The sequence below is a fragment of the Oreochromis niloticus genome, linkage group LG22 (assembly GCF_001858045.2).
Source record: "Oreochromis niloticus isolate F11D_XX linkage group LG22, O_niloticus_UMD_NMBU, whole genome shotgun sequence".
Lineage (NCBI taxonomy): Eukaryota > Metazoa > Chordata > Actinopteri > Cichliformes > Cichlidae > Oreochromis > Oreochromis niloticus.
Window position 1 is genome coordinate 26,894,968 of NC_031985.2, and position 13,205 is coordinate 26,908,172.

At 39.6% G+C, this 13,205-nt stretch overlaps 1 protein-coding gene across 1 annotated transcript in view; it reads right to left on the reverse strand.

Moving 5' to 3' along the window:
* Positions 1-1,777: 1,777 nt before the first annotated feature.
* Positions 1,778-13,205, reverse strand: part of csmd2 (CUB and Sushi multiple domains 2) — a 268,656-nt gene continuing 257,228 nt past the window's right edge. The window contains exon 72 of the mRNA XM_025902309.1: positions 1,778-2,202. The gene's annotated coding sequence lies outside the window, so the exon portion shown is untranslated. The remainder of the gene's footprint in view (positions 2,203-13,205) is intronic.

Genomic DNA, 13,205 nt, shown 5'->3' on the forward strand with positions numbered 1-13,205 from the left:
CTGTCAGTGCTTTGGCGTGATGGAATAATAATACCCAAGGCTCATCGGGAGTATATGCACAAATCTGGAAGCACACTTCCAGTATTGTCTTCCATTCTCTCTTTCTCTCTTGCTCTTTTTCCCTTCTCAGTCAACTGGAAACAAACAGGATTGCCATGTGTGACTGTCAAAATTGATTCATTAGCACATTTGTGTAATTATTGAGGTAATTAATGTTGAATCAATGGCTAAGAGAGCTATTGATAGGGAAGCTTAATGAGATGCTGTTTTGATTACTTCACACTGGACATGAGGAAATACTTGTAGTTTCTAGTGCAGCATTCAAGTGAAATTAAATTATTTATAAAATTGTAAAAAATGAGGTGGAGCCCAAATGCAGAGCTAAAAGCTGGACAGAAACAGCTCTATGTGAATAACAGAAGAAACATGGAGTGATACTGTAAAAAAAAATCATCTAATGTGTCTGAATATGAACATTAACAGTACTTGGAATATAGTGCAAGCAACTTCAGTTTAGTTCTATATTGCAGAAGCGCTGGCTTCAACTTAAGCAAATGCTATTAATGGAAACAGGTGACATTATTTAGTCCAACATTTTTCTACTTGTAAAGTTCAGCTCATTAGCAGATCTACACTGTCACTGTTATATTTCTGTTTCACTGCACTAACAGTAGCCTGTTAGCTTTAGCAGAAATGCACACACACACTGACACAAGCACACACTTTACACCTGTAGAAGGCAGAAAATATTAGTGTGTTGGTTGGAGAATAACTAGTGGAGAGAGACAGATAATTCCCTCTGCAGCTTGCTGATGATCAGCACAGCTAAATTGTCACATTGTTGCTGTTGTATCAATGTAATGATCTTTTTTTCTGATGCAAATATTAATAAAGTTAATGTAAGTTAATGAAGCAACACGTTTTTACGATTCTGCATTATGCTATTAGGTCGTGCATAAATCCTTTTTTGTTTAGGACTACAACTTTGTTTCACATCCCACGATAACGATTGATTTGTTGTTGTAACTCTTCTCACCGAATATTTTTTTTATCCTCGTGGTTGGAACTTTCAGCTGCTCCCTTATTTCCCAAGGGGTCACCAGAGTGGATGGATCCGCATATTTGACTTGGCACAATTGAATGCCCTTCATCAAACAGCCATCCTATTTATCCAGGCTTGGGACCAGCACTGGGAGTAGCTTTTGAGTTTCTCAGGCTGTGTTTGTGTCTTTGCAGTTTTAAAGAGACACATATAGGGGACAGATTCATCATGATGCCATGGAGTCACAAGTCATTTTTTTCCTTTTACTTCTCCAAAATTATTCCTTAATGTACGGAAACATTGGCCTAGTTTTCTGCCCTGTCTCCCTCCCCTCACCAGTCTCTGAACCTGGTTCTGAAGGAGGTTTCTTCTTGTTAAAAGCTTCTTTCACCATTACAGCTGGGATAGGTATGAATATCATAAGTGGAAGAAAATGGATGGATGGAAGTATCTACAGTGGTAAACTTTATTGTAAATAATTACGTTGTAATGAATTTCACCCACAGTTAAACTATTTCCTAACTTTTCATCTCAGACCTCTTTTGCTCTCAAGGCAGCAGATAAAAAATGTGAAGTAAATCAGTCTTAATCAGGTTGAACCTCACAAACTGTCATTTGTAACGTGGCAAAATGGTTCAAAAAATAGAGTGAGTGGTATGAGAAGAGCAGCCTGGTCCTTAATGCCAATAAAACAAAGAATTTGATCATAGACTTCATGAGACTTACTTTGTCCAGTTACCTGACATGGCCCTTCAAAACCTCAAGCCGTTTTTCCCAAACATAAAACAGGGCTTATAATGCTCTTCACAGTCATAATACACTTGAGGTAATGTCATCTGCTGAAATCATGGACTGCCACTTCCTGTGTTGTAACAAGTGAAATGACACAATTTCACAATTTTCATATCACTTTCATAGCAAAACCAGCCCCAGTGTGATGGATGTTGTTGTGTTGGTGTTAAACTGTGACTAAATTCTAAAGTCTGTTTCTTTCCTCTCAGCTTTGACCTGCCAGCAGGCGCCAAATCTTGCGATGGCTTCAGAGATGTCCTTTACGCAACCTGCACAGGCTGAACAGTTAGTCCCTGGAGGCTGGCTCCTCTCCAGATCCTCCAAGTATCCCGGTGCAATCCCAAGGCAGGCGACCTTCAGCAATGTCACTAAATGTTTGAGAATGGACGACAAGAAGCCTGTGGTAATCAGTCAGGAAAAAAGAGCACTTCAAGATTATTAGAGGACAAAACAAGAGGCATTAAATACTCATCAGACCTATATCTGTACATTTATAATAGGCAGTGTATAATTTCTTCAATTGGTGGTAGATTTCTACAAAAACAGGTGTCACATCTTCAATTTAAAGAACTGGCATTAAGTTTATATTAGTATTTAGATAAAGGAATGCTTTAATATAATGCAAATTAACGCCTGTGAATTTCTTCCCTTCGTCTCTGAACTGTAAAGGTCTCCTGTAATGTCAGTGGGCCACACAATCAAGTAAAAGATGGCATCCTGTTTGTTCACACTATGTGTCAACAGCCACCACGTAGATCTCAAAAGTGCTCACAGTGAGTGTAAACACCAAGCTCCTGGTTGCTTTCAAACAAGAAAACATTGAGATGTTTTCTCAGGGTTGACATATAGTAGAGCGAGACAGGCAGTATTGGTACTGTGTAAAAGGCTTGAGTCATTTCTTTATAGTCTGCTAGGAAAATGGAAAATAGATGTTGCAATTCATTGAAACGTACAAAGAGTACACAGGTAAATACAGTAAATAAGGTAAAAACAGAGTTTGTACAGTTCTATCAAGCTTAAAAATTAATTTTTTGTATGAACACCTTTATTCTTCAGCACAGCCTGAACTCTCTTAGAGAAGCTTTCTTCTTCTGAGTGTCAGCTCCTTTTGTTCTGTTCTCTGTCAAGACAGTCCCACACTGGTTCAATAACGTTGAGGTCTGGGCTATGGGGAAGCCAATCCATGACTTCTAGTGCTCAATTAAGTTTTATTTTTTTCTCCAGTTATGCTTGTGCTGTATGGGCAATATGTTTCTGATCATTGTCATGCTTAAACATTAAGCTGTTTTCAATCAGATGCTTTCCAGATGGTATTGCATGGTGGTTTATAATCTGATGGTAGTTCTCTGCATTCATTATTTCATCAGTTTTGACAAGATCCCCAGCAACATTGACTGAAATGGAGCCCAAACCATGACAGAGCCTCCACTGTGTTTTACAGATGGCTATAGAGACTCACTGTTGCTTTCCTGACCCACGATTTCCACAAAAAATTTCAAAATTATCACTGATTTACAGTCCACACAGTGTTGTGTATTTTGGCATACCTCAGCTTTTTCTCCCAATTTCCCCTCCTCAAGAATGACTGCTTGACAGCCACCCTGACAGAAACCCCTCTGATGAGGCTTCAGTGGACAGTAGATGGATCTCTAAGGTCCTGTGTCAGATCTTTGATTGATTTTTTTCCCCATTTCCTAAGGACTCTCAGATACTGTTCATCTGCTGTAAATTGTTTTATAGGACTGCAACTTCTTTTGTCCTCCACTTGTCCAGCTTGCTCAGATTTTTTTAAGGACGCTGCACACCGACATTCCAGGTTTTTGACTAATAGCTCTTTGGGAATCACCTTGTTAGTACAAAATGTATTTTATCTCTGTCGAACTTTGTTACATGGAATTTTACACAGATTCATGAACAAATTATGTGCTTTTGCAACAAGCTCCTAATGCAATTGCTAAGCCGTCGGTTACATGCAGATTCAAACATGCAGACTAACAAACATTCCTCTGAAAAGGTAGAAGGACTGGACTAAATATTAGTGGGAAAACAGCTGAAGACAGCCGATGTCCAAAGCAAAAAACTGAAAGACATTCTGAAAACCTGGAGAACTACTTTTTAAAGAATTTACAAGAAAGTTGATATGAAATGTTTATTTTATACTTAACACTGCACAGATCGGATTTTTTTGATTGACAGTATGCGATTTTTGAATACTTTAACCATTACAGCAACAATTATAGCAAATAACTGCATTGGGGCCTTCTTGTATGGTCTTTGCATGTTCTCCCCATGTTTCAAATGTGGGCAGGTCTTAACAGTATTCGTTCTCTCTTCTGCTGAAGCATCTGTCCCATTCTGCTGAGTCAGGCGGCCCCATTTGTGTCACACACTTTTTTTCCCCATCATTTGACTTCCTATTTTTAGTTGGTCCAAAATATCTGAACTCCAGAGTAAGCGACAGGTACAATGGAGAAAAAGTTCCATAAACTCTCACACACTGTATCACTAATGACTAATACATTTATTAAATTGCTATCTTTCAGTTGGGTGCAAACTAATGAATGTGTTAGCTGTAAGTGAAACAGTGTGGGAGTTGTGTTAATTTTGTTTTGCAGGACCAAAAGAAGAGAACATGGGTGATCTACCTAGAAAAGTAGTCTGGCTTCAATTAATTACAACCAGGACCTGACTTTATCGCATCTCTGTCAGTTTAATTGAATTTTATTTATACACCATCAAATCACAACAGTGGCATCAAGATGCTTTATATTGTAAGTTAAAGACCCTCCAATAATAGGGTGAAATCCCCGACCACTCGACCCCAAAGAGAAAACACTTGGCGACTCAGGGAAGGAAAAACTCCCTTTCAACAAGAAGAAATTTCCAAACCGGGCTCAGGGAGGGCAGCCATCTGCTGCAAACAGTTGGGGGTGATCGTAGAACGAGATGGAACAAGAGACAGACTGTGGAGAGAGCCAGAGATTAATAATAAATGATAAATGATTAAATGCAAAGCAGTGTGTGAACTTGGATTCTTGAGTGGTGTTGTGGACCAGTGTGTAATGGTATGGTCAGGGTTTTAAGAAAAACAACAATTAAACTAGTATTATGAACTTAAAATTTAGCTGAATGTGAAAGAATGCTGTTGTTCCAGAAAGGGCATGCATTTAGCCGTGCTGTTGGTAATTAGCGTGGTGGTGGACAGGTTTGAAAAACTACCTGTGAGTGTGTGCCCACATGCTCGGTTGCAGATTTTCCTCAACCATTCAAATTAACCAATGCAGATGAATGGATGGCAAAGAAATGAAAGGGACATGAAAAGAATTCATCAAGTCGTCAAGGCCAAACAGAAAAAAAAAACACAAAGAAAAAAAGCTAAGCTGCAATACATAAAATAACAACAATGACAAAGCCTAGACTCCATGGCTGAAAGGTGATTTGAAGTCTAATGACAGAGAGCCCCTGCCAAGCTTCCTTTGCCTCACAGGAAGGTTTAAAACTGTACAAAAGAAAAGTCAGCTTTACAAGTCTCAAGACACCTGTTTAAAACCATGACAAACAATCCTAATCAAAGTGTCCACACAGCACAGCGACCGATAGCCAAATTGGAAGGAGCGCTTGGTTGTACAGCCCCACTAACTAGCAGATGCTGTTCAGCTGTGGCATTCAGGTGTAGTTAGTGGCCACAACATCACAACTTCACCAGCGTTTTGTTACTGTTATCTCTTCTCTTTTCTCTTTGTGCGCCATTTTACGTGTGTTTTTTTTAAGTAATACACAACTTTTCAAAAAACACACCTTTGTGTTGAGTCAGTAACATAATTAGATGAGTCCATTGTTAATTCTTGATGCGGATTGCACATCTTGTGTACTATGATCTGCTTTTGCAGTTGAGAGAATGTATGTGAAAAAAATATGAATGAGGCATCCATAAAATATGTACTTATTCATGGAGATTAGGGGATATTTAAGACATTTCTAATTAAATTCAGCAGATCCAAGGTGTTTCGCCAGAAATCCCCATAGCCTGGGCTCATTTCAGTGATTGTAATGGAAGAAAAAAAGAAGAAAATTGCTTTGCATGTTCGCCTCTAGTGGTGTATCAGACCCTTTATGACCCTTTGCAGTATCTTGTTGGCCTTAGTGGTTTCTCTACAATAACTTGTGGAGAGTATTAATTTAATTTTGGTCCTCAGATCACGTGTCATCACTATGATTCTCCACTCCATTGCTAAAGAAAATAATTTTGTCACCATATACACTGCTATAGACGATAAAAATAACACTTTGACAGCACATCAGATCTCAAACTATTGCGTTTCTTTTGATGGAAATGCAAATTATCAACCTAAAGACGGATCAATTCAAAGACACCCTGAGAATCAAAGTGAAAAAATGATGGGGCAGCTAGTCCATTTTTCTGAAATTTCATTGTAGCAGCTCAAAATGTTTGTATGCATGCTCCCACATGCCTGTACACATGCTTACCTGTCAATATCAGGGCATGCTCCTAATGAGATGGTGTCCTTGGGGATCACTGAGCTCTTGGAGAGTCTGAGGTGCAACCTGGCAGTGTCAGATGAAGCGAAACATAATGTCCCAGAGGTGTTCTATTGGATTTAGGTCAGGCAAACGTGGGGGACAGACAGTGGTATCGATTATTTCATCCTCCAGGAACTGCCTGTATACTCACGCCATATGAGGTCAGGCATTATTGTGCACCAGGAGGAACCCAGGACCCACTTCACCAGCTTAGGGTCTGACAGTGCAGCATTTCATCCCATCACCTAGTGGGCAGTGCTAATCCTGTTCCTCCTTGATAAAGGCACAGATACTGATCCTGCTGATGGGTTGAGGGCCTTCTACGGCCCTGTCCAGTTCTCCTAAAGGCACTGGTTGTCTCTGGGAATGTCCTCCATGCTCTTGAGACTGTGACTTTTGAGTTCTTGCTTTCATATTTTTGAAGGTATTTGGCTTGACTTTATTTTAATAACCACGTTGTAAAATATTGTTTTCCCTCCTCCAAGTACTCATGTTCGTCTATGCATTTTTTATGACACACTACATGTTTTTTTTAAGCGTGTACACAGCATGCTCATACATAAATCTGTAAAGCAAAGCGAAGACACACGGTGGGGTTTCCTCTCTGTCCAATACTTCAATGGTGAGGCTGAGCAGAGGGGAAATTTTTTTCTTTGGTTCCATGAGTAAGTTTATACATCTCCTTGTTTTCTTATTCTGCTTGAGTAAAAAGAAAAGAAAAAAGGGGACTTTGTATTTCTATTCTGTTTTAGACGTGCCGGTATATTTAGCTTTCAGCTTGATTTCCCCAACAAATGTCCGAAATGAACCAAAATTGCTTTCCTATTCTCTTTCTCTGTTGGTGCTTTGATTCATGCTGCATCTGATTTTACAATTTTTGTATAGTAACTTACTAAGAGACAGTTTAATGCAGGGATGTTAAACTCATTTTACATGATAGGACGCATACTTTGACCCTAAGTGGGCCGGACCAGTGAACTCCTCTTTTCGTCAGTTTAAAAAAGTTTAACCTACACATTTACCCCAGAGAAAATGATAGTGAAGTATGAATGGCCATGGCGGGGGTCTTTATCAATCAGAAGAAGCTGCAAATCTTATTAAAATACAATTAAAAGACCAAAATTTAAGCCTTCCTTCTTATATTCCAAAGCAGTCTACTGGGCCGGATTGGAGTCTTTGCCTGGCCAATTCTGGCCCCCGGGTCTTATGTTTGACACCTCTGGTTTAATGTGTTTACAGTATTCTCGCGTGACTGAAGCCACATCAACAGAGCTGAGCATTTGATTTCCCCGCTGCCTTTAAACTGTGATTACACGTCTCTCTCTTTGCTCTTCTGGCACTGGTGTCTAAATGTAGATGACAGATTGAGTCCAGTATGAAAAACTACAGAGAGACTCTGGTCTTTTGTGGTTACATGACATTCGAGCAAAGAGGTATTTAAAAGTTAAAAAAAATTAAACCTGATATTCTGTAGTTTTGTGTTATTTTCTGTCTTTTTCCCCTGATCTTAAACTGAGAGGCTTTATGGAGACGTGCAGCGGCGCTCTAGTGACGGTGGTGAGTAAAAAGAGTAGGTATTGTATGTCGAAAGACACATCAGAGAGTGGTGGAGAAAATGCAATCAACTACACACTCTGTGCTGGAAAAGCTCCCAGCCATCTGCTTTTGTGGGAAGCCGGTTGAATAAACACAACAACACCAAACCCAAAGGCTGCTGGAAAGGCTGCTTTGTTCAGCTCCTCAGGTATTTCTAAAAATCAAACGATCAGTCATTCCACTTCAATCACCCTCTGCCACCGGTCAGCCCCAAAGTGAATGAGGCAGCAGCACACCTACTCAAATCCCACACAAGTATGAGTGAAGCCCTCTCCACACTACTTGAGCACTAACAGAAATTTTCCCACAGCGCAAACTTCGCGTTTCCCTTATTTCTTTTGTTTATCTGCACACGGATCAGCGCTTCTTCTCTGCTCTCTGTAAATCCTTTTCACCACCATCACGTGGCTGCGTTAGTACTGCAAGATATGTGGTTTTCTTTCAGAAGAGGGGATTGGCTGAGAGTGGAAGCCAGCCCCTTGGGATTTTTGAAGACAGGCAAGTAAGACCTATCATCATTCTTCCTGTCTGTATAGGGCTTACTGATGCACTCGGAGCCAAAGCAAATGTGTTACAGTTTAGGTTCTAGTGTGCTCACGTCTGTGGCCACTTGTCTTTTTGGATCTTTGTATTCATAAAGAGATGCATTTGGAGAGTGAGAAATGAGGTAACAGATCCATTAAATCGAGAGAAATAACCTTGCTACTAATAAAAGTCAGTTTAACTTCTGTACCATTAATGCAGTAATGCACAGTGTGCTACTGTCCTCGTGAAATTATTGCAAGCATCGAATCTTTTGGACTTTGCTTCACAGTGCCTTGAGAAATCTGATGATGCAACTATTTTGCTTTTCCAGATTTCTGTTGTGTTGCACAATAGTGAAGCATCGTGACGCCTTTCTGTGATATAAATATAATGTAATTAAAGCTAATGGCCAGCCACATGCTAAGAGTGACACACAGGCCTGAGGGAAGGAGTTTTTGGCTGTGTCAGCATCTGTCTATAAAAACTAAAGCACATTTGCAATAAGCCGGCTGGTTGAAAGTTATTATCCAAGGGGATGATAACCTGGTCGCTGACTTTACAAGAGCTTATATGATGTCTCAAATTATCTGTGAAAGTAGGAGAGCAAGTTGTGAAGTTTCACTTGCACGTCACGTATTATTGCAACGATAGATGCACTCCACCCTCGAGTCTTCCTTTGTTTTCTTTGTGTTATTGTAAGGTCTTTACCTTACAGTATAAAGCACCTTGAGGCAGCTGTTGTTGTGATTTGGCATCTATAAATAAAACTGAACTGAATATGTGCATTTCTGATCATCCACACACCCCTCCACCCCCAAATCTTCCTTTTTATGGAGAATGAAATACAACCTCAGATTCAAAAGAACAGTCTATAAAATGTAAATAACAATGGAATCCAAGAATTTGCAAATCTCATAAATGCATATTTTATCCACAGCAGAACACAGTAAACACATTAAAATGTCTAAGCTGAGAAAATGTACCATTTTAAGAAAAAATATGATCTTATTTTGAATTTGCTACATAGGACAGAGCCATGTACAACTGCATAGATCTTTTCTTTTTTTCCAAATGTCTGGGAACTGAGGAGAGCGGCTGCTGGACCTGTGGGACAGGAATGTTGTGCTATTCTTATCTGTGAGGATTCCAGCTCATCAGCAGTCCTAGGTTCCATTTCATGATGCACCAGATGTGTATATGTGGTGAAGGTCTGGACTGCATGATGGTCATTTCAGCACCTGAACTCTTCTACTGTTAAGCCTGCAGCAGTAGTTTAGCACAGTCTTACCGAAACATGCGAGAACTTCCCTGAATATCATCTCCATGGGAGGACATGGTTCTCAAAAGCTTGTATATAGTTTTCACTGTTTATGGGGCTTTTCAGATGTGGAGGCAGCCACTGCCGTAATCACGGATCCGCCCCATACTCTCAGAGATGCAGGCTTTTGAACTGAGTGCTCATGGTCTTTGTTTAGTGTGGAGAACGTGCAGAACCACCTTATGTTTTCTTAAAACTATAACATTTTTTCAGTTGAAACATTTGATATATTTTCTGTGTTCTGTGAATAAGTTAGGAAGCAAATGCAGTGCAGCTCACCACATTTTTTAATTTACTTTTTACACAGGACCATTTTTTATTGGGGTTATATAGCTTTCTGTTTGGAAATAAAAGAGGGATATATTGGCTCGTCATGCAATACAAACCCTATGGAGTCTTCATGGGCCATAATACAGTATGTCTATACACATAATATAGACATACTGTAATATGTGCATGACTATCTGTAATGCTATTAAAAGAAGAGTCAGACAAAATGTCACTGCTGTAAGTGATGCAAATATGACATTTTTGACAGTAACATTTTTTACCGATAAGTGCTGCACAGATAAATTAAATGTGCAAACGTTTCTCAGAGGAAAAACTTCTTAAGTACCGACTTAAAATCCCAGTCATGCGGTGTTCAAAAAAGCAAACGCTCATGGTTACGTGACACATCCTGTCGTGTCAAACACTTCGGCTCTTAATCGGTGCTGTGATTCATCAAATGGCACACACTTTAGAAGCTTAACAAAGCATTCCATTAAATGCTGAATGTCAGATGTCTCTGGCTCACAGAGCGACAAACAAGATGTCAATGCCTTAATGCCCCAACTCGGGCAATATAACATTATCAAAGATACAGAGTCCACATCAAGAGGTTTGAGAGGTAGTAGTGGTTTCACAAGTTTATCATCCAAACGATTACAGGATTCTTTTCCTTTTCATCCACTTTTTACTTCTCGTTTTGCTTTAGTCACTTACATCATACTTAATTAAACTAGGACACCAAAAATGACTTTATTTTGGGTTTAAACGCACTCCTTCACAACAACCCGTTACATTTGTCCATTAAGATTCCTCTTTTCTCCTTTGCCTTAAGATTGAGTTTCAGTTTAGTCCCTCCATGTGAAATCGTTTAGTTTTTTTTCCTTTTCCTTCCAGCTTATTTGTTCAGTTTTCCATCATTTTTTTGCCACACCCGTGTTGAGGTAGTCATTCAGTCTCTTCAGTGTATGAGCTGGCAGGTTGTCTCGTCACACTGAGACTCAAGCCTGCCAGTGTTTGTTGCACTTCCCTAGACTCCTTGTGTGTTTTTGTACTTCCTTGTGATCGTGCATGACCTGTTGCCTGACTTTTGGACCTTGCCTTTTTCCTAATCACTTGCTTCACAAACAAATACCTGTGTATGAATATATCTACCTGGATAAAAGATTGGGATTTCATTTGAGTTCCCCTCCTCCATATTTGTTACGAATTTTTCAACAGTGTGTTACCAACAGGGATGGATTATCCAATGAGCAAGCTAATCTGGAGGATAGCTGTAAGAGCAGTGAATGTATGAGCTGAAACTCTGTTTGGATCTAAAAGAGAAAGCCACTGTCCTCATCAGTGGAAGGACTGCTCCCCTTCACCACTGAGTTCCAGGGAGAGTGCATGCCCTCACTAGATCTATTGATCAATTATCTCCCTAATGGTGAAAAAGATTCCTGATAGTTTATATTAATTCACCCTTGTTCAAAATACGTGGTAATGCAGGAGCCTAATATAGGTTATGAACTTCACTATCTATATAGTTTATTGAGCACTTGACAATGTTGTAAAACAACTATTAAAATTAAATTAGGCTGCTTGCAAAAGTGTGTGTGTGTGTGTGTGTGTGTGTGTGTATGCTCTTTAAGCAAGCAAACTACTGTTGAGATATTACTGATGAATAATATACAACTTGAGCTGACTTCTCTCCCTGACTACTTTCTTGTTTAAACATTTTTACTCGCTGCAAAAATATTGCAAATGCGAGCCGTTGCATCATTTTCAATTTTGTCTACATCTGCACCCGAAATCACAAGATGCATTGTAATACTCCTTCTGACTCAGTATCGTGTAGTGTATTTCTTCTTTTCTCAGATCATGAAGTGTGTGCATGTTTGCAATTTTTTTAAAAAAGAAAAAAGAAAGAAAATAAGCTTGGAGCCATAAAATCCAAGCTTATTTTGACATCAGGTTGCATCAGGCATACAAGTATACCAGCAAAAACCCATTAAGATGTTTACTGGTATAGTGGGGGGAGTCATTATTTCATCCTTGGCTGAATTGATCATTTTTATGCTAGCGTCATTTTAATGGAGAGAGACAGAATATCAACACATTACATAAAAGTATTGAAGTTATTGGCATGCCATTGAGTAGAATAAGTATTTGATCCCCAATCAAAACACGAAACTCTTGTTGGCGAGCACAACGATAAGAGTTTGTAATTGGTCACCAAGTTTGAACACATGTCAGGAGAGATTTTCCTTCACTCCTTTTTACACAAACTCTCTAAATCCTTTAAGTTTCTTGGCTGCTGCTTGGCAACCCAAAGCCTGTCCATTTTCCCCTCAATGTGGTGAAGTCGTCCTGTACCCTCAGCAGGAAAACCACCCCAAAGCTTAATGTTTCCACCTCCACGTTTGACCGTGGGGATGGTGTTCTTTGGGTCATACTCCTTCTTTCAAACACAACAGGTAAAGTTTGTTCCAACAAGCTTGATTTTGGTTTCACCTGTCCACGGCACATTCTCCCAAGCCTTCTCTGAATCATTTAGATGTTCACTTCCAAACTTAAGAAGGGCCTGTACATGTGACTTGTGGGGCAGGGGGACCTTGTGGGCGCTGTAAGATTACAGTGACGTGTGTTGCCAATGGTGTTCTTGGTGACTGTGGTCCCAGCTGGTTTCAGATCACTAACAAGCTCCTCCCATGTAGATTTAGGCTGATCCACCAGGTCTACAATCTTGTTCCTGATATCCTTTGACAGCAAAACAGACAGGAGTATCTGTTTTGAATGACTGTAATCTGTGTGTCATATAAGAGCCAGAATTGTGACTGGGATGTAAGGGGATCAAACTTCCTTCACTCAATAAAATGTGATTTTTCTGTGTTTTTGGTTGATATTCTGTGTCTCTCCATTAAAAAAAGCAACATAAAAATTAGAGAGCAAACTTAGAAACACACAAAAAATGTGGTCATTCACCACAGGACATCACTGTAGTGCTTATACAAAAGATAAAATGAGTCTGTACCAACATGAGTGAAAAAACAAATAACCTAAAGAACAAATCAGATATTCTGACCCACACATGCAAAGCAGCACCAGGAACACTGGATATATGGCCTTGCCTCTTCCCCG